The 19,223-nt window shown below is 34.7% G+C and overlaps 1 long non-coding RNA gene across 1 annotated transcript; it reads right to left on the bottom strand.

The window, feature by feature from the left end:
- Positions 1-2,494: 2,494 nt before the first annotated feature.
- On the bottom strand, positions 2,495-10,449 carry LOC148629726 (uncharacterized). Its single transcript, XR_015919368.1, has 3 exons — positions 10,229-10,449; positions 5,039-5,175; positions 2,495-2,638 (listed from the first exon to the last, which is right to left on the bottom strand). It is a non-coding gene; the product is annotated as an uncharacterized LOC148629726 (long non-coding RNA).
- Positions 10,450-19,223: the final 8,774 nt, after the last annotated feature.

Here is a 19,223-nt window from a genome sequence, read left to right as displayed (position 1 = left end):
GGGAAAGTTATAATTTTACTCAGGTAAATGTGCCACACATGAGAATCATATGTTTTGCATCATATGATTATCATATGAATCGAGCACCATATGATAATCATATGTTTCATATGTAAAAATGACTCACAACCTTTTCTTACTTTTCACACACACATATTTGACGATACACATATAAAATATACATGTTAATTCACTCTTCCATGTCTTTTTTTGCTTTTTTTTATACCACTTCACTACATAGCTTTTGCTTTTACTAATCATAGAATTGAAGCAAATATTTATACCGCTCCAAGTTCTCCCGTAGTCATACATACCACTGTTGAATCCTGTTTTCCTGTGGCAAAGCATATAAATTTGCCATTTTTCGTGTCTAATTACTTATGAAAAGAATTATGACCATACAGTCAGACCAAAGCATCAACATAGTAGTTCACCCAAAACCAAGGTTCTTCCACCTCACAGAGTCATGAGAGAAAGACGCAAAAAGGGTATTCAAGACTGTGATAGAAACAATATGTATTTTCATGTCATTCAAACAACTTGTATATTTCAGTACTAATGGACCTCATATATTTGTTTAATGGCTAAATCATATAACTAGCAAATTCCACCCCTATTAAATGCAATGCTGTTAAACTATTCTAAATAAACAGAAACTGAAAACTTTTGGTAAATAACATTTTTACTATCTATTCTAAACTTAGACAAAAACAAATACGTTACAGTTTTCAACATATGTTGTTAATTGTAAATATGTGTATGTGTATTACGATGACAAGCAATGATATGAATACATCAATTGAAACTAGGTTTTTGTACTGTTTACAAATAACACATTGAAAACAAGTCTTATCTTTAAAAAAAGATAGCCAACGCCGAAAAATTTGTTCTTTTTACTTATAATTTTCTACATTTCATTCTGGAAATAACTGCGTCGGAAAAAGAATACATGTCACAAGTATTTATTGGTACATACAGTGTATGTATAGCACGCAATACATATACCTTAGCTGTTGTTGCATAATTATAAATTGATTCAAAAAGTTCAAACCTTCTTAAGTTTGTAACATGAATATAATCATACATCACACAGCAAAAAAGGGTAAATTATCAGGACTATGAGCTCATGATAGATTCATACCTATTTATCATAAACTAACAGAGTACAAAGAATATTTTATAAATATTGTACATCAATGTTATAAAAAATTAAACAGGATTAATACAGAAGATTTGACATGATGCTCGTCTGTTGAGATGCATGCTGGGTGACGTGAAAGTACTGTACTAACGGGTTGACTGGCAGAAAAAAAAGGATTCATTTTCCCTTCAATATTAAAATATAGAAAACTTTGTCTCTCAAATACTATTTTCAGCTCTTTTAAGTCTACATCTAAAAATTGTCAGGCAAATTAAAGAATATATTTAGAATTGTCATGATGCTCAACTAGAGAAATCCAAGATGGCGGGATGACGCGAGGGTACTAGCGGGGGCTACAGATACAGAAAAAAATATCCATTCTTTCCCTCAAGATAATCAAAACTTGTTCGCAAATAGTATCTGTAATGAAAGAATTGTGTCTACATTAGGGAGTGATTTCGTGCAGTAACCCACCTTATTTAATCAAACTATTTCCCGTTTGGCTCCCCTTCAGCTTCAGAAACTTTCTTCTAGGTCACGTGAGATATTCATACGCATGAGATGGCCGGTGACTGTAACAACGTGATCAACAGTCCGAAGAAACAAGTCATTAAATAGTGCATAAATATTACATGGATTTCTAAATAAAATGGAAGATGCGAAATTTCCCTTGCATGCTGTTTGATTAAGTATCAATTTCATGGTTATTTTACTCCTTTCCATTTCACCTTTCACTCTTTTCCAGTCACAATGGTATTGATCGCGGATGCATGTGAGTGCTACCGCAAATTATGATATTTAGCAAGATTTGCATTTGATGCCTAGATCAGTATCAGCCACTGTCGTGGCTTCATTGACAAAAATCGGTAAACTTTGTATTATAAGTGATATAAATCTTTTTTTCCTTTTTAGATGAAGTTGTGGGTAAAAGCCGTATTCGTATGTTAGTAAGTAAGTAAGTAAGTAAGTAAATTTTATTTAAAGTCGACAGATATATGTACAATATAACAAGCAACATGAGCTCTTCAGAGCTCTTTGACCGACTGATATTTTAAAACAAATAAAAGGCATTCACAGACATGGTAAAAGACATACATTTACATGCAGCACATAAAACATGAAATCAAATAAGCAATGCAAGCACATGCACACATACACAATACACACATTGGGTACATAAAAACATAGCACAATCACATTGAGCACATATAAAAGCACATATAAAGCAAAAGAATATATTCAGGCATAAAATATTTAACACAGCAAAGCAGTAATAAATAGGTCTAACCAACAGGCAGTTCACTAGTTCTACATGAAAAACAAGAACATTTTTCATTAAAACACCATGTAGAAATAATTTTTTTAAAATGTTCAAAAGATGTAATATTCCTTGCTTCATTTGGTAAGGAATTCCATATCGTGGCTGCCTGGTAGCTAAAGCTATTCTTACCATACCTTGTTGTCCTTGGACTTGGGACATCAGCTGTGAGCTTATATCTAAAATTATACAAGTTTGGTTTAAAAGATAAAATATTGTGGAGAAACTGAGGGCTGGATTTATTTAGAATTTTGTAAGTTTCTAATGCCATGGTTCTCAACCTCCTGATTTTTAAAGACGGTATAGCAGATTCAATTAAAAGGTTATCGTATGATGTGGTGTAATCGTCAAATATGAAACGAAGAGCTTTTTCTTGTATTTTCTCAATTTTTCTTGTGTTTTGTACGGTACAGAAATGCCAAGTGAGGGGACAATAGCTAAGGTTCGAGAGAATGAATGAGTGATAAATGGTTAATTTTGAAGTCTTGTTTAAGTCGTGTCCAATTCTTTTAAGTACATTTAGTTGTCTGGCTGCTTTTTTACATATATTGGTTATGTGTGTATTAAAATTAAGTTTATAACCTATGGTAACGCCTAGTAGTTTTACTTCATCATTACAGTTAATTTGTGTTCCATTTAGATTAAATACAATATTATCATTGTGAGTTTTAGTGCCAATAGATATTGCCTGAAACTTTTCAGGGTTTGTTTGCATTTTGTTTTTTGAGAACCATGATATTAGATTATTGCTGTCTTCTTCTAGATATTTAATAACATTTGCCAAAATGGAGTCAGATTTAGAAAGAGTATTGTCGTCAGCATAATTATATAAGTCACAGTGGTTAACGAAAAGAAAGATATCATTTATAAATACGATGAAAAGTACAGGGCCTAAAATGGAGCCTTTAAAAATATTTAACACTAGCTTATATTTTAACCAACTTTGACACACTGCTTACAGTCTGAGAGGTAACTGTTCATCAGAACTATAGCAGATTCACTGAGACCATAATGTCTGAGTTTAAGCAAGAGCAGATCATGGGGTAAACAGTCAAAAGCCTTACTGAGGTCCATTAGTATGGCAGCAAGGTATCTATCACTATCCAGTGCTTTTTTCCAGTCCTCCAAGATGCGCAAAAGCGTTGAATGACAGCTATAGCCTGACCGAAAAGCTGCTAGATAGGGGTCGAAAAATTTCTGAAAATGTTCTGATAATTAACTTTCTATAGCTGTCTCAAAAATTTTAGATAAAACTGGGAGAACACTAACCGGTCTATAATTACCTTTTTCCTTTTTTTTATGAATTGGTGCAACTTGTGCAATTTTAAGTTGATCTGGAAAAACTGAGTTGGACAGCGATAGATTTACAAGGTTTGTGAGAGGTTTTATAATTTCATGTTTAGAAAAATGTAAAATTTTAGGTGAGATACCATCTATACCTGTTGCCTTTTTGGCACTAATTTTGTTAATTCTTTTCAAAACAGATTTTTCAGTTTCAGGTTAAAAAAACAAGTTGATTAGATACAGATAGTTCACCATGCTTCTTATCTATAGCAACAATACTAGGATAATTTTCATTTATTTCAGTGTTGTTATTAATACCTATATTTTTTGCTACATTTACAAAGTAGTTATTGAAGGTTTCACTCACTTCTTGCTGGTCGGTAATAATGTGACCATTCTCTTGTAAGATGGTATGTTTAGATGTTATACTGCCTTTGTTTGTAAGGAAATGCTTGACCGTGGGCCAGAAATCCCTTGATTTTGGCCCCTCTGAGCACCGTTCCATAAAGTATATATTTATTGACTGTTTTTTTTATTTTTGTTACTTTGTTTCATTGTGTCTTGTAGGCTTCCCAATTATTTGTTAATAAAACTATGTTTTAATTCTGACAAAACAATCTGATTCTAATCAGTCTATAGATATTTTGATTCTTGATAGAAAAATAGAACACAATTATTCCCCTTTAAATAGTTCAGTCAGTGGAACCTGCGTTAAATATTTACGCAAAACACATATAATAGGTGGTTCCTGATTTTTCCTTAGAACAAGCAGTTTCGATGGAAAAAAACGATACGAATATTAAAGGGCTTCTTTAAAAAGAAGCATTTGTTTATTTCGAAATAATCAAATGTGATAAATTTATAAAATTCGTCAGATAGACATAGCAAGTAAAATTAGCGACATTTTGGCTAGAATGTTTTTTGTCCAATTTAAAGATGGAACACTTCATAGTTATTTGCAGTTATTTCAACACACGACATATGTATTCATCATATAGTAAGGAGGTATTATACTGTGTATGCCTGTCCGTCATTCTCCCGTCATCTTTCTCCGAAATTACTTGTCAGAATCACTTGAAATATATGCAAAACCTTAATATAACCATTCTTTTTCTTGAAATAAAATAAAGAACTTCTTGAGTTACAACTTGTTTTTTTTGCCGACTCGGGTAGTTTCTGATTTGTTCATATGGTTCTAATGTAGAAGTTTCGTAATGGATGTGTTTGCTAGTGACGAGTAGATATAGATTAGTATTTAAGTATTTAAACACAAGCTTTACATAGGTTTGTCAAACCGTAGAATTTTTACTTCTGACTTGTGCGACAGCAACCTTTTGTTTGCCGACTAAAGTTGGGTTGTACATGTAGCTATCACTATCGGGCATCCACATCCATCTTAGAAAATACATTGTCGCAACATGAAAGCGAATATCTAAAATAGAGATTATAAGTTATTATGTGTAGACACAACCGTCACGATGAGAGAAATATCCATGAACATATCGATAACACATGTCAAACAGTGCAGTTTCATCAAGTTATTATTTACTTCATTTACATCATGTACTTCTTTTTAAATTGAATGACATAGCCTAAAAGTGAATTGTTTGATGGGACCCTTTTGTGATTCTACGGAATAACTGCATAACTGTTGTAGACTATTACCGAATTACACTCAATTACCATATTACGGGTTTCACTGAACAGGGCATGCTTACCCTTCAGGAGCACCTGATGTCACTGCTTTTTTGTGGGATTTCAATTGCTTGTGCTTAAGTTTTTGAGTTACGTCTTGTTTTGCTTATCTTCAGTTTTTATTTGTAGTCAATTTTATTCCGTTCGCTTCGTTAGGTATATTGATCGTCCTTGTTTCATGTTTTCACATTCTGGTTATGCATTTTGATTTAAACTTATATGAATTGCCCCATTGCTCACGCTTCGGTATTTTTTGCCGATATTTATGTATATTGTCTTTTGAAAATTGGAATACAGTTGCGATCACTTCTAACCACTTAGATGATGTTGAATGTGACGCTTCTTGATAAAATGATTTTGATTATAATACCATCCACGGGGCATAGTACCCAAAGAGAGATAACTCCAATTAAATTGTATTGGCTTTTAACTACACTGGTTCCCGATCGCAACATTCAGTAGTACCGGGAACCAGGATAGCTTTTAACTATCTTCTTTGAAATTACTACGCGGCCAAGCGGCAAAAAATAGTTTGGCGTCCCGATTTACCAGTTCGACAATACATAGCTGAAAATTAACTCTTAAAAATGTTTGAAATATCATTCATTTGGGATATCGGTGAAATATTTAAAGTTTAAAGAAAATCACGGATTAATTTGAAGACAGCATTTCCGTCCGTGAAGTTATCTGCCGGAAGCCCTTTTGTCATTCTTATAGGTATAATACCACTATTAAGGGGAACCAGTCACATATGAGAAAGTAGTCCGTAAAAACAAAGTAGTTCTTAGGATGCATTGTATATTTTTTGTGATTTAGCCAGTATATGCAAACTTGGTATCATCTGAAAAAGCTTATCTTGTCAGGTACACACTGAATACAACAGTTTTGAACTCTGATGTAAAGAATAATTTGTCAGAGTCTAGATCTTAAGCCCATTGATTTGTCAAATTTCCAAAAGGAAAGTAGTATTTTTAGTACCTGTCTACTTTCACTTCACCGTTCTTTCTTAGAAGCCATTAAAGGTATGCTGCAAATTTTATGAGAGAGTCTTTAAAAGGTTCCCTCTATGATAAAACATGTTAAAGTTCATTTTAACAAACTTTAAAAAAGATTAGGACCTTGAAGATTGCTTAATTCAACATAGAAAGTAATGAGACTTTTAATAGTGGTTTTACACCTATACTTACAATACTCGAAGCCACTCACGTGACTCCCGAGTAAAAAATGTCAAAATTTACAATAAAGCATTAAATGGGTGACTGATACCTAAATATTTCGGTCAAAATTCTTCAAAATGCCACTTTTAGCAACGAATATGAGTGATAACACTTTCAATTTCCCTACATAGTCTCATATGTAGAAAATGTAGAAACTAAAAATGTTAGTTTCATATTAGTGACTGTGACGCCATTAGTGCGGGTAGTTTTATTTTTCATGAGGGTCTAAAACTATTGACTAAATGCTTATTTTTTCAATACAACTATCATGTGGGTGACTGTGACTCATACATTTCTGTCAAAGTTCTACAGTTTGTTTGTTTGTTTGTTGGGGTTTAACGTCCGAGCAGCAATATTTCAGCTATATTCAGACAATGAACATGAAATGGATGATAAAATGAACATGAAATGAAAAAAAAAGGATGGGTCACAAGGATAATAGGGTCGACAAATTCTGATTGCCACTGGAAAAAGGGGGATGGGTAAGGTCGGGCAATTTAGCCTCCTGTGGCGGAGCGCAAAGGTTCCTACTCCTATCGAATACCACAGCAGGGTTCTTTAACGTGCGAGGAACAAGGCATCTTTCCCAACACGGTGCACCACTATGGTTTGCGGTCAGGTTTTCCGTATTATAGCCTGACAACCCCAGCATGTAACACGCCAGGGGTACCCCATTCCACCACCTGGGGCACACATCCCAGTTGCTCTGTGGGCAGAGCGCCTAGCCCCCGGCTACGTTTCTGAGCACTATTTATTCGCCTTTTACGACAAGCTTAGCGCTGCTGCAGGCCTATTCTTTTAACACCCGGACCTGCACGGGGCCAAAGTTCTACAAAAATGTCATATTCCAACATATGTATGAGTGCCCACACTTTCAATTTCTATGAGGGTCTAAAATTAATGACTAAAATGCTAAACTTTTCAATATAACTATCTTATAGTGGCTGTGACATATTGATTTGAGTCATTTTTCTTTAAAAATGTCATATTCTTGCAAAATGTATGAGTACGAGCACTTTTAATTTCCATGAGGGTCTAAAAATAATGACTGAAATGCTAAATTTTTCAATATAAGTATCATGTGGTGGCTGCGACATATTGTTTTGAGTCAAAATTCTTTTAAAATATCATATTCTTGCAAAATGTATGAGTCCACACTCATTTTAATTTGCTTGAGGGTCTAAAAATAATGACTGAAATGCTTTTGTTTGAGTCAAAATTCTTTAAAAAAATCTTCCTGCAAAATGTATGAGTGCGTGTACTTTTGATTTCCATGAGAGCCTAAAATTATTGACTAAAATGCTATTTTGTTTTGTAATATAACTACCATGTGGGTGAACGCGACTAATATATTTCGGTCAAAATTCTTCAAAATGTCCTATTCTTTCAAAACACTTTAAAGTTCCATAAAGGTCTAAAATTTCTGTATAAACTGTTTAAAAATGTCAGTATATATAGGTTATCTGTATCATACCGGTGTCTAGATCTGCAACCAAAAAGAATTCAGTCCAAATTTCGGATCCTGTAATGAACTCTTTTAAATTTTTAACAGGAGGGTGTCAGGACCCATGAAAAATTACATTGAGCTTGTCCGAAGTCCTGACAGACCCTGACAAGGTGTGTCGCGGGTCAGAACAGTTTCTGACAGTTTAGAACTGTTCTATGACAGCGAATCCTGACAGGATCGAAGAGAGGTTAGAAGTGATCGCAGCTGTAATTAAGACACATATTTATGTTTGAATTGCATAACAGCAATATATGGCTTTTTTGAATAGTAAAGATTTCAAGAAATGAGAATGAAAATATTTGGAAAGTGATGAAACAGGATATGCTTATTCTGTGACCTTTCTAAAAGTATACATTCTTGAAAAAGGTACAAGTAAACAAACAATATCTACAATTAACATGACGTTTTAAGTAAATACAGATGGGCAAAATGGAAATCGTGGGATATTAAATTGATGAATGTTCATGAAACGGAGTCGTTTAAAGTCAAAACTATATATTCTAGCATTTATATTAATCATTAAGTAAGACCAGACGTCATAAATAAAGCTTAATTATATTTTCCCTATGCACGATTAATTTGTGTAATAACATTTCCCGTCCTCAAACTGTTTATCATCTCAAGAATTATTAACTTCAGTGTATCATTGGTGTAAATAAATAGATATTGAATTATAATCATACAAAGACAAATTAAGCTAAAAATAAATGTACGCAATAACTTCGTATAGACAATTACAGTGAACTGTTTTGCTATCTGCAAAAGACAACAGATAGTAATGATTTTTTTTTCACTTTAGTGAGTGACACTTCATATTCCATAGGTGAATAAAGTCAAGAAGCCAAAGATTTAATGTAGTGTTAGAATTCACCCTAAACAAGTGACGACGATTGGTGAGTGAATGCAATGATAGATAGCAGTAGATTAGGGGATGCACAAAACGTTAATGTAACGAACCCCAACAAATCCTAAAGTCATCTTACATTACTTTGTAAGAGCTAAAAGAAAATGGATTGCTAAACTATTCTTGGATAAAAAAAGAATGAATTCCAATAGTTCTCTATTTTCGATTTGGAACTAGGTTTGAATGTTTAACTTGTTTTGTTTAAAACTAAAATAATATTAAAAAACTAAAAATTCGCTCGGGGTAAATAATGCGGCATAAATGGTCAGCTCGTGGTAAACAATGAAAAAAATGGAGTTTCCTAGATTTATTTCTTAAATCCGCCGTAAAATCATAACGAAATCATTACTTACGGTTACATATATCACATTCCTTACGGAATCGTTTAATAAAGTAAAGTAAATGCTTCTCCATCACGGATGACCATAAAAAACATCAATATATATTTTGAAGTGCAGCATCTTGAAACGCAACTTCGTGCTATTTAATGAATGCTTTCATGGGAAATCGAAAAACCGTGTACACGAGGACAAAATAAAACAAGAAACTCGTAGCCATATGCCCCCACCGCAAAAAAAGTGACGTGCAAAAGTCCAACAACTCCTGTAAAACTTTATGAAACGTAGTGGAGGTGCAAAATGATCAACTACAAACGGTGATTTATAATTCTACTAAATTTGGACAAAATCCGGCAAACGGTTGCCGAGGAGTTGTGACCACAAGTGTTACCGCACAAACGAACACCAGTATTTTTATGTTCCCTTCTGCGTAGCAGCGGTGGACAAAACATTGTAGACAATACTATATAAATATATAGATATATAAAACTTACACTATTTATAAACGACCTTATTATATAGTATCAGAAACTCAATTATTGGGTTACCAGATTGGGAATAAATGTTTGCTTATACTAGACTATATCTCCATTACATTCTTCGCTTTGAAATTCATGCTCTAAAACAGACTGACAAGATAAATAAGATAAGCAATACCTTTAATAAATTATGACTATGAGTGACAATTTCAATTACAGTTTAAAACATTTTTTTTCAAATTTATAATAGAAATAAAGTCAATATGCTATTTTTTTAAAGGGAAAACTACGACGTTATTTTTAAATTTATGGTACCAAAGGGAGAAAAATTACTTGTAGCATTACCTGGAGAAGTAATGCTGTTGATTACTAGACCATTGTTCAGTTTCATTAGCTCTGAAACTCAACAAAAAAAAATTCAGGTTCAACATTTACAGCAGACTGACAAAAAATATATGATATTTGCAATACCGTGAGTAAAGTAACGAACACGAGTGACACATATAATGGCAATTTACTATATATTATAATCAATTTTATTTCTATAGTCTAATGAGAAATAGTTGTGCAAAATCAGATTTTTGTGAAAATTATAAAAAATAGTGACTAACACATTTTTATTATCACACACTCATAAATTAAGCCAGAAAATTCATCAAGTAATAAAGTTTCGCATTATCCCTAATGCAAAAGTTTCAAATCATTGTCAATATCTTTTGTAGGGGTGACAAGGTCAAACTAATAACCGGTTTAATATACACAAAAAAATAGAAAACGTGCTTTAGGTGGTCGATTTGTTTGAACACGTCAAGCTTAAAATTTACCAAATACACTTAGTTTTTCTTTTTTCTTTACATTTACATATGCTATTCCTTTTACCTAAGCACTCCTGCAAGAAAAGTTGTAATATACAGAAGGGATAATGGAAAACTTTTTATATGAAAATTTTATTTCAATAAATAGCTTTAAAGTTCTCATTATATTAAAAATGTGTTTGCCAACATATTTGATGGTTTTTTAAAATAATTTGTTTTCATTTTACTATAGCACTAGACAACAGTTCATTATTATTTTTTTCAATTACAGTTTAATCAATTATTCTTAGTCCAAATGAAAAATTCAATCGACTACTATTTTTGTAAAATAGTAATAACTACGAAGTTTCATGCATATTGTGACATTTGATTCATGTGAACAGTGCTTGATTTATATGTATGAAGCAAACAACGTAGTAATATACAAGTTCAATTACCTTATTTAAAGAACAGCATATGCTTTTAGCAAATAAGCCAATAAATTATTACCAATATTGATTCTAATTAACCCCACTATAACAAGAATTGTTTAAATGTTGTATCCTCTAAGGATAGTCAGTGCGTAAAAAAGGTTTACAAAATTGTTTTACGATCGAGTTGTAGATGAATTAGATGTCACATATGGGTTATAAGCAATTTAACTAACTAAATACTGAATCGTTTAGCTCATAATTGATTCTTCCTGTATGACTATTGAAAAGCACATATGGAATTACAGTTAACATATGCGATCATCATTACTAGAAGCAATTACACGCTAGTAACATAAGGAACACGATAACTTTGGGTTATAATTAAATTATGTCCTATTACGTTCTGTCTGCCGTCTGAAATGAAGTGAAAAATAAACAATTGGTCGTACGTAAAACAAACCCTACAGGAATATATTTATTTGCATAGGATTATGTGGTAGTGCAATTTCTGTTCTTTAATTGTTTTTTTTTGCTGATGCTCAATAAAATGAAGTTTATGTTTTCAACATTTTTTCTGCATATGGCCATCATGTAAACATTGGAAGTATTCTTACCTGCGTCAAGAACGGTAAAGCTGGTCTAGTAGCCGCTAGATTTCGTTCGATTCAAGATTATTATCTGAATATAATAGCATTAAAACCTATGATTTTTCAACACTCTATATTTCTATTCCCCATACTCGACTTAAAAACATTATACATCGTTGTTTTTCCAAAAAAAAGATGGTACACCTAGATACAAATATGTATAGTTATTGGTAGAGATTCCTCATACTTTGTAAAAAAATAATTCCAAATCATCTTCCAAATATACAGAGGAAGATGTTTACAAAATACTGGAATTTTTAATCGACAACATATTTGTCCAGTGCGGTGGACTTGTTTTTCAAGAAACGGTCGGCATTCCAATGGGAACTAATTGTGCTCCTTAACTTGTTGACCTATTCCTTCACTCTTATGAGGCCGAATTTATATCTGATCCGGAAGAAAAAAATATCGTTTGGCTAGATCCTTCAATCTCAGTTTCCGCTATACTGATGACGTATTATCTATATAGCGGAAACAATCCTAATTTATCGGATACATCGCATCTACGCCGAAGAACTTGAGACTACAGACACTGTGAAGTCAGCCTCATATCTTGACCTACACTTAGAAATCGATGGTAAAGGAAAACTATTGACCAAACTTTACAACAAACATGATGACTTTTCATTCAAAATTGTCAACTTTCCTTTCATCTGTGGCAGCATCCCTTCAGCACCTGCGTATGTAGTGTTCATATCACAACTCATACGTTATGCCACAGCTTGCCGAAACTACGCAGACTTTTTGTATCGCGCTAGAACTCTAACAAATAGGCTTTTGGAACAGGGTTATCTTAATACAAGTTTGAAGTCATCACTACAGAAGTTTTATGGTCGTCATCATGAACTCGTGGATCGTTATGGTGTATCCATCTGCACCATGAAAACTTATTTATTCAACGGGTCATAGTTTTCCTTTCATCTTTTGTCTACCCCGAACTTGATTTTTAATGAGCAACTCGGCGAGTGTTTCTACCGGTGCACCTGGTCCATGCTCCCGGTTTTAAGTTTAAGTTTTAAGTCCGAATTGCTCATTTGCTTTTGTTACTTTGTATGTATAATTTTAGTTACTTTATGTTCTTTGTTGTGTGTGTCTGTTGTCCATGTTTGGTCTTTGTTGTCCCTGGATTACATTCTTTTGATTACCGCTATAACCTTGGTTCCCTTGATTACTCTTTCGTAAGTCAGTCACCCTTGCGGCGCCTACTTTGAGTAATCTGTAATTCAAAAGGTATTGAATTAAAATATGATTTTAGGCTATATCTATGATTGGCGGAGTTCATTCTTTGTTTACTGTGCACCGCCATGTTGGTATAGGCGAAGTCTCATTCCTTGTGACTTTATACATTTCTACCCAGCAAAGTATTTCCAAATTATTATGAAGTAAATAAATAAATACAAAATCGTATCCATCGACGTATCAAAAGACAATACATCACCTCAGCAATTGCACAATGTCGACAAATTTCGTCACTTCCGTCAGAACAATTTTTAGTCATTCATAGTTCTGGTCTAACATTCTACATACATAGGACGGCGCTGACGTTCCGTCAATATTATGCAAACTGTACACAATCTTTATATACATATTGAAGATGTGTAACTCCTATCATGGAATAATTTTATTAGTTTTTTCCTATATTTAAAGCATTCATGTCACTATATGCTGTAAAAGGCACCTAAGTTGTGTACTTTGTATCTCGAAAGTATTAAACCATGCAAGATAAACTTGGACTAAACTATCAATTCACAATTTAAACAGTCGTTATATACGCATTGAAAGAGTTATCAAGGGAACCAAGGTTATAGCGGTAATCAAAAGAATGTAATCCAGGGACAAAGACCAGACATGGAAAACAGACATACACATAAAGTAAACATAAAGTAACTAAAATCATGCATACAAAGTAACAAAAGCAAATGAGCAACTCGGACTTAAAACTTAAACTTAAAACTGGGAGCATGGACCAGGTGCACCGGTAGAACCACTCGCCGAGTTGCTCATAAAAAGTCAAGTCCGGGGTAGACAAAAGATGAAAGGAAAACTATGACCCGTTGAATAAATGTTTTCATGGTGCAGATGGATACACCATAACGATCCACGAGTTCATGATGAATTCAGTCTTGTATTAAGATAACCCTGTTCCAGAAGCCTATTTGTTTGAGTTCTAGCGCGATACAAAAAGTCTGCGTAGTTTCGGCAAGCTCTGGCATAACGTATGAGTTGTGATATGAACACTCCATACGCAGGTGCTGAAGGGATGCTGCCACAGATGAAAGGAAAGTTGACAATTTTGAATGAAAAGTCATCACATTTGTATCATGCGATGTATCAAATCCCCGAAATTAGGATTGTTTAAAGATAATACGTCATCTATATAGCGGAAACTGAGATTAAATGATCAATCCAAACGATATTCTTTCTGTCGGATCAAATCAGCTATAAGGCCAGATCATAAGAGTGAAGGAATAGGTCAGCACGTAAAGGAGCACAATTTGTTCCCATTGGAATGCCGACCGCTTGTTGAAAAACACGTCCACCACACTGGACAAATATGTTGTCAATTAAAAATTCCAGCATTTTGTAAACATCTTCCTCTGTATATTTGGAAGATGATTTGGAATTATTTTTTTACAAAGTATGAGGAATCTCTACCAAGAACTATATATTTGTATCTAGGTGTACAATCTTTTTTTGGGGGGGGAAAAACAACGATGTATAATGTTTTTAAGTCGGGATTTTAACTAAGTATAGGGAATAGAAGTAAACGGTTTTGAAAAATCATAGGTTTTAATGATATTATATTCATATAATTGTCTTGAACAGATTGTTCATTTCATATTCCACATGAAGTAGATAATAAAATGAACATGAAATGATGATGAAATGAAAAATGGGATGGGACACAATGATGATGGGGTCGACAAATTTTGATTGCCACTGGAAATAGGGAGAGGTGGGTAGGGTCGGGCATTTAATCTCCTGTGGCGGAGCCCTATGGTTCCTACTCAAGGAGAATACCACAGTAGGGTTCTTTAACGTGCGAGGAACGTGGCATCTTTCCCAACACGGTGCACTACTATGGTTTGCGGTCAGGTTTTCCGTAATGTAGCCTGACAACCCTAGCATATAACACGCCAGGGATATCCCATTCCACCACCTGGGGCACACAACCCAGTTGCCCTGTGGGCAGAGCGCCCTATCCCCCGGCTAGGGTTCTGAGCACTATTTAGGCGCTTTTACGACAAGCTTAGCGCTGCTGCAGGCATATTCTTTCGACACCCGGACCTGCAAGGGTCGACTCCATCTATTATACTTTTCAACAAACTGAATTAAATGGCTCCGCCTGATTATTTTTTATATAGAAAGGCAATTTTAGTTGCAAGTCGATCAATCTATTGGTTCCAGAATATTTAAATGTATTAAGATATGTTCATCAATCTAGTGTGAGATCCGCAGAGCAATCAAAATTTATTGTTCCAGAATATAAAACAGAATATTATAAGCACTCTTTCATTACATCTGGTAGCTATATGCGGAACGAACTGAATGATGATTTAAAAAAAACTGCACAACTATAGAATCTTAAAAAGTCACATTTAGAACAGCATTTTATTTAATTGCAGTTTATATCATTTTGTAGTAATATAATCATGTAGTTTTATTTTGTTTAATGTCGATTTCATAATTTATGTTGTAAATATGTATATACATGTATTGCAGGGCTGTATTGTAAACTAGTTATGTTTGTTTGTTTGTTTGTTGGGGTTTAACGTCCGAGCAGCAATATTTCAGCTATATTCAGACGATGAACATGAAATGGATGATTAAATGAACATGAAATGAAAAAAAAAAGGATGGGTCACAAAGATAATAGGGTCGACAAATTTTTATTGCCACTGGAAAAAGGGGAAATGGGTAAGGTAGGGCAATTTAGCCTCCTGTGGCGGAGCGCAAAGATTCCTACTCCTATCGAATACCACAGCAGGGTTCTTTAACGTGCGAGGAACGTGGCATCTTTCCCAACACGGTGCACCACTATGGTTTGCGGTCAGGTTTTTTTTCCGTATTATAGCCTGACAAACCCAGGATGTACCACGCCAGGGGTACCCCATTCCACCACATGGGGCACACATCCCAGTTGCTCTGTGGGCAGAGCGCCTAGCCCCTGGCTAGGTTTCTGAGCACTATTTAGTCGCCTTTTACGACAAGCTTAGCGCTGCTGCAGGCCTATTCTTTTAACACCCGGACCTGCACGGGGCGTAAACTAGTTATGTAACTCAGTATGTCTTCCATCCTATTTAAATATATGATATTATTATCATTATTATTATTATTGTTATTATTATTATTATTATCCGTATTTACTCACTTGGAAGATGTGAGTAACAGGAAAGAGTTATCCAGCAGAAAGGTATTTTTTACCACTGGATAAAAATAAACAATGATTTGAGCAAATAAGGGTAGCAATAAAATTACCGAACACTTATCCGATCCATAAGTCCAAATTAAATGTGACAAAAACGGAGTAGCTAGTTTCGTAATTGTCCTGACTTGGTACAAGCATTTCAAACGAAATGGTGGGTTCAATCTAGGTTTTACAGCGCGCAAAATCGCGCGTGAATATACCGGCAGTGATTAAAGAACATTTACACGCTAAAGCGCGTAATCAGTAAATCAGTGGTCACATGAACACAAAAAATAAGTTACAAAAAGCAAGCATTACTCATTGTTTTAGAAGTATTTTTCATTCAAGAACTAATATCTTAAAAAGAATTTGGTAAGTCAGAGACCTCTTGAGACATATATACCCTGATTCAGAAGTCTGTAACGCAGATAGTTATGGCTTTCAAGGAAATCAGAGCATTAGTACTTGCTCTAGCATAGCGAATTTTTAATTAAGAAATATATAAACAATATATTCCTGCATTTCACTACTCTTAATTTCGACTGCACAGGAGCGTTCGTTTAAACACACAAAAACAAAGCATTGCAATGGCCGTCACCCGGTGTTGACAAAATGTAATTTCTTAATATGTATATAAGAAATCACATTGCATTACGTCGTTCATTCAATAGGTACAAAAGATTCATAGTACACTGACTAATAGTACTCATGAATATTTCTCAAATAGTCCTATGATGACATTTGCATTTATTTTTCAATATTTCTTGTAGACTTGATCCCAATAGTGTAATCATAGTACTGAAGGCCAGGTTTAACGTTTGATCTACACAATAGACACACGGTTAAAGAAAGCACCCATAGGATGTTGGTGACAACATTTGAAAATAATCCATAGGACGGTTTCGGAAGGAAAGACTTTTAAAAAGGTTAACAGACGACGTTGCACGCAAACTGATGGCAATAGCTCACATGGAAAATCGAACTTTAATAATGGTGAACTTATTCCCCGGAAGACAAACGCTGTATCTACAATAATTAAAATTCTTCATATTCATGTTATGACGGGTGGAAGTACGGTCGGACAGACAGCAAGTTATCAATATACCTCCAACGACAGATAAAAAGTAAGGAATTTAGTCGCCTCTTTCTTGCTTTTAGAGTATTCTAGTTGGATTTAAAGAAATTATGAAGCATCTCGGTGGGTGTTTCTAGAAAAGCAGAGGACGCTTACCCTACCGGTGCACCTGGTCCATGTTCCCCGTTTTTAGTGGAGTCAGAGTTGCTCATTTGCTTTTGTTACTTTGTATGTATGATTTTAGTTACTTTATGTTCTTTGCTGTGTATGTCTGTTTTCTATGTCTGGTCTTTGTCCCTGGATTACATTCTTTTGACTACCGCTATAACCTTAGTTCCCTTGATTACTCTTACATGTAGATATTGCTAAAAGACAGAAAATGTGTCTTAGATACAAGAAAATCATTAAAATTATAAAACAGTGAAGACATTGTCCTTACGACCAAATAATTTGATTACACTAGAGCTGTTCTCTAGTATTAAGTCAGAAAAACAGGGTTTATTACAAAAAAGACTGACACCTTAACGTTTCTCTGTATGATTATGTAAGGAAAGAAAAAGGAGTGGGTTATTTATAAGTCAAAGCCTTGGAAAATGTAGATGTAAATTCACTACTTATGCATTGTCATTCGGTAGAAAAAAGATGAACAAAAAACTTAAACTTTAAAAAGGTTATAACTAGTTACTTTTTTTAATTGGAAATTTTGGAAATAAATCTTTTCATGTATCTTCAATATGTGAAATCATTGTGAGGTCTACTAACTTTTCAATGAAAAGAAATAAAAGCAACCCAAGACAAAGTGACACCATTCATGTGCATGGTAAACGCTATTTTATATATTATTTATATTTTTTGTTAACAAACGTTTAACAAATACCAAGCTACCTAAGGTTTAACAAAAGTAACGCAAACAAGACCTAATAAAATTTCAGCAATGTTTTTGAGCGTTAGTGGCTAATGAATCATAAGATTGTTTGTTTGTTTGTTGGGGTTTAACGTCCGAGCAGCAATATTTCAGCTATATTCAGACGATGAACATGAAATTGATGATAAAATGAACTTGAAATGATGATGAAATGAAAAGGGATGGGACACAAGGACAATGAGGTCGACAAATGTTGATTGCCACTGGAAATAGGGAGAGGTGGGTAGGGTCGGGCAATTTAGCCTCCTGTGGCGGAGCCCTATGGTTCCTACTCCGGGAGAATACCACAATAGGGTTCTTTAACCTGCAAGTAATGTGGCATCTTTCCCAACACGGTGTACCACTATGGTTTGCAGTCAGGTTTTCTGTATTATAGCCTGACAACCCCAGCATATGACACACCAGGGGTACCCCATTCCACCACCTGGGGAAGACATCCCAGTTGCTCTGTAGGCAGAGCGCTCTAGCCTCCGACTAGGGTTCTGAGCACTATTTAGTCGCCTTTTACAAGCTTAGCGCTACTGCAGGCCTTGTTTGTTTGTTTGTTGGGGTTTAACGTCCGAGCAGCAATATTTCAGCTATATTCAGACAATGAACATGAAATGGATGATAAAATGAACATGAAATGATAAAAAAAGGATGGGTCACAAGGACAACAGGGTCGACAAATTTTGATTGCCACTAGAAAAAGGGGGGATGGGTAAGGTTGGGCAATTTAGCCTCCTGTGGCGGAGCGCAAAGGTTCCTACTCCTATCGAATACCACAGCAGGGTTCTTTAACGTGCGAGGAACGTGGCATCTTTCCCAACACGGTGCACCACTATGGTTTGCGGTCAGGTTTTCCTATTATAGCCCGACAACCCTAGCATGTAACACGCCAGGGGTACCCCATTCCACCACCTGGGGCACACATCCCAGTTGCTCTGTGGGCAGAGCGCCTAGCCCCCGGCTAGGTTTCTTAGCACTATTTAGTCGCCTTATACGACAAGCTTAGCGCTGCTGCAGGCCTATTCTTTTAACACCCGGACCTGCACGGCATTGAATCAAAAGAACATTT

This window comes from Perna viridis, chromosome 1 (genome assembly GCF_037379345.1).
Source record: "Perna viridis isolate PV_CMFRI_1.1 ecotype Kerala chromosome 1, ASM3737934v1, whole genome shotgun sequence".
NCBI lineage: Eukaryota > Metazoa > Mollusca > Bivalvia > Mytilida > Mytilidae > Perna > Perna viridis.
The sequence above is the reverse complement of the archived record's forward strand: the minus strand, read 5'-3'. Positions and strand labels throughout refer to the sequence as shown.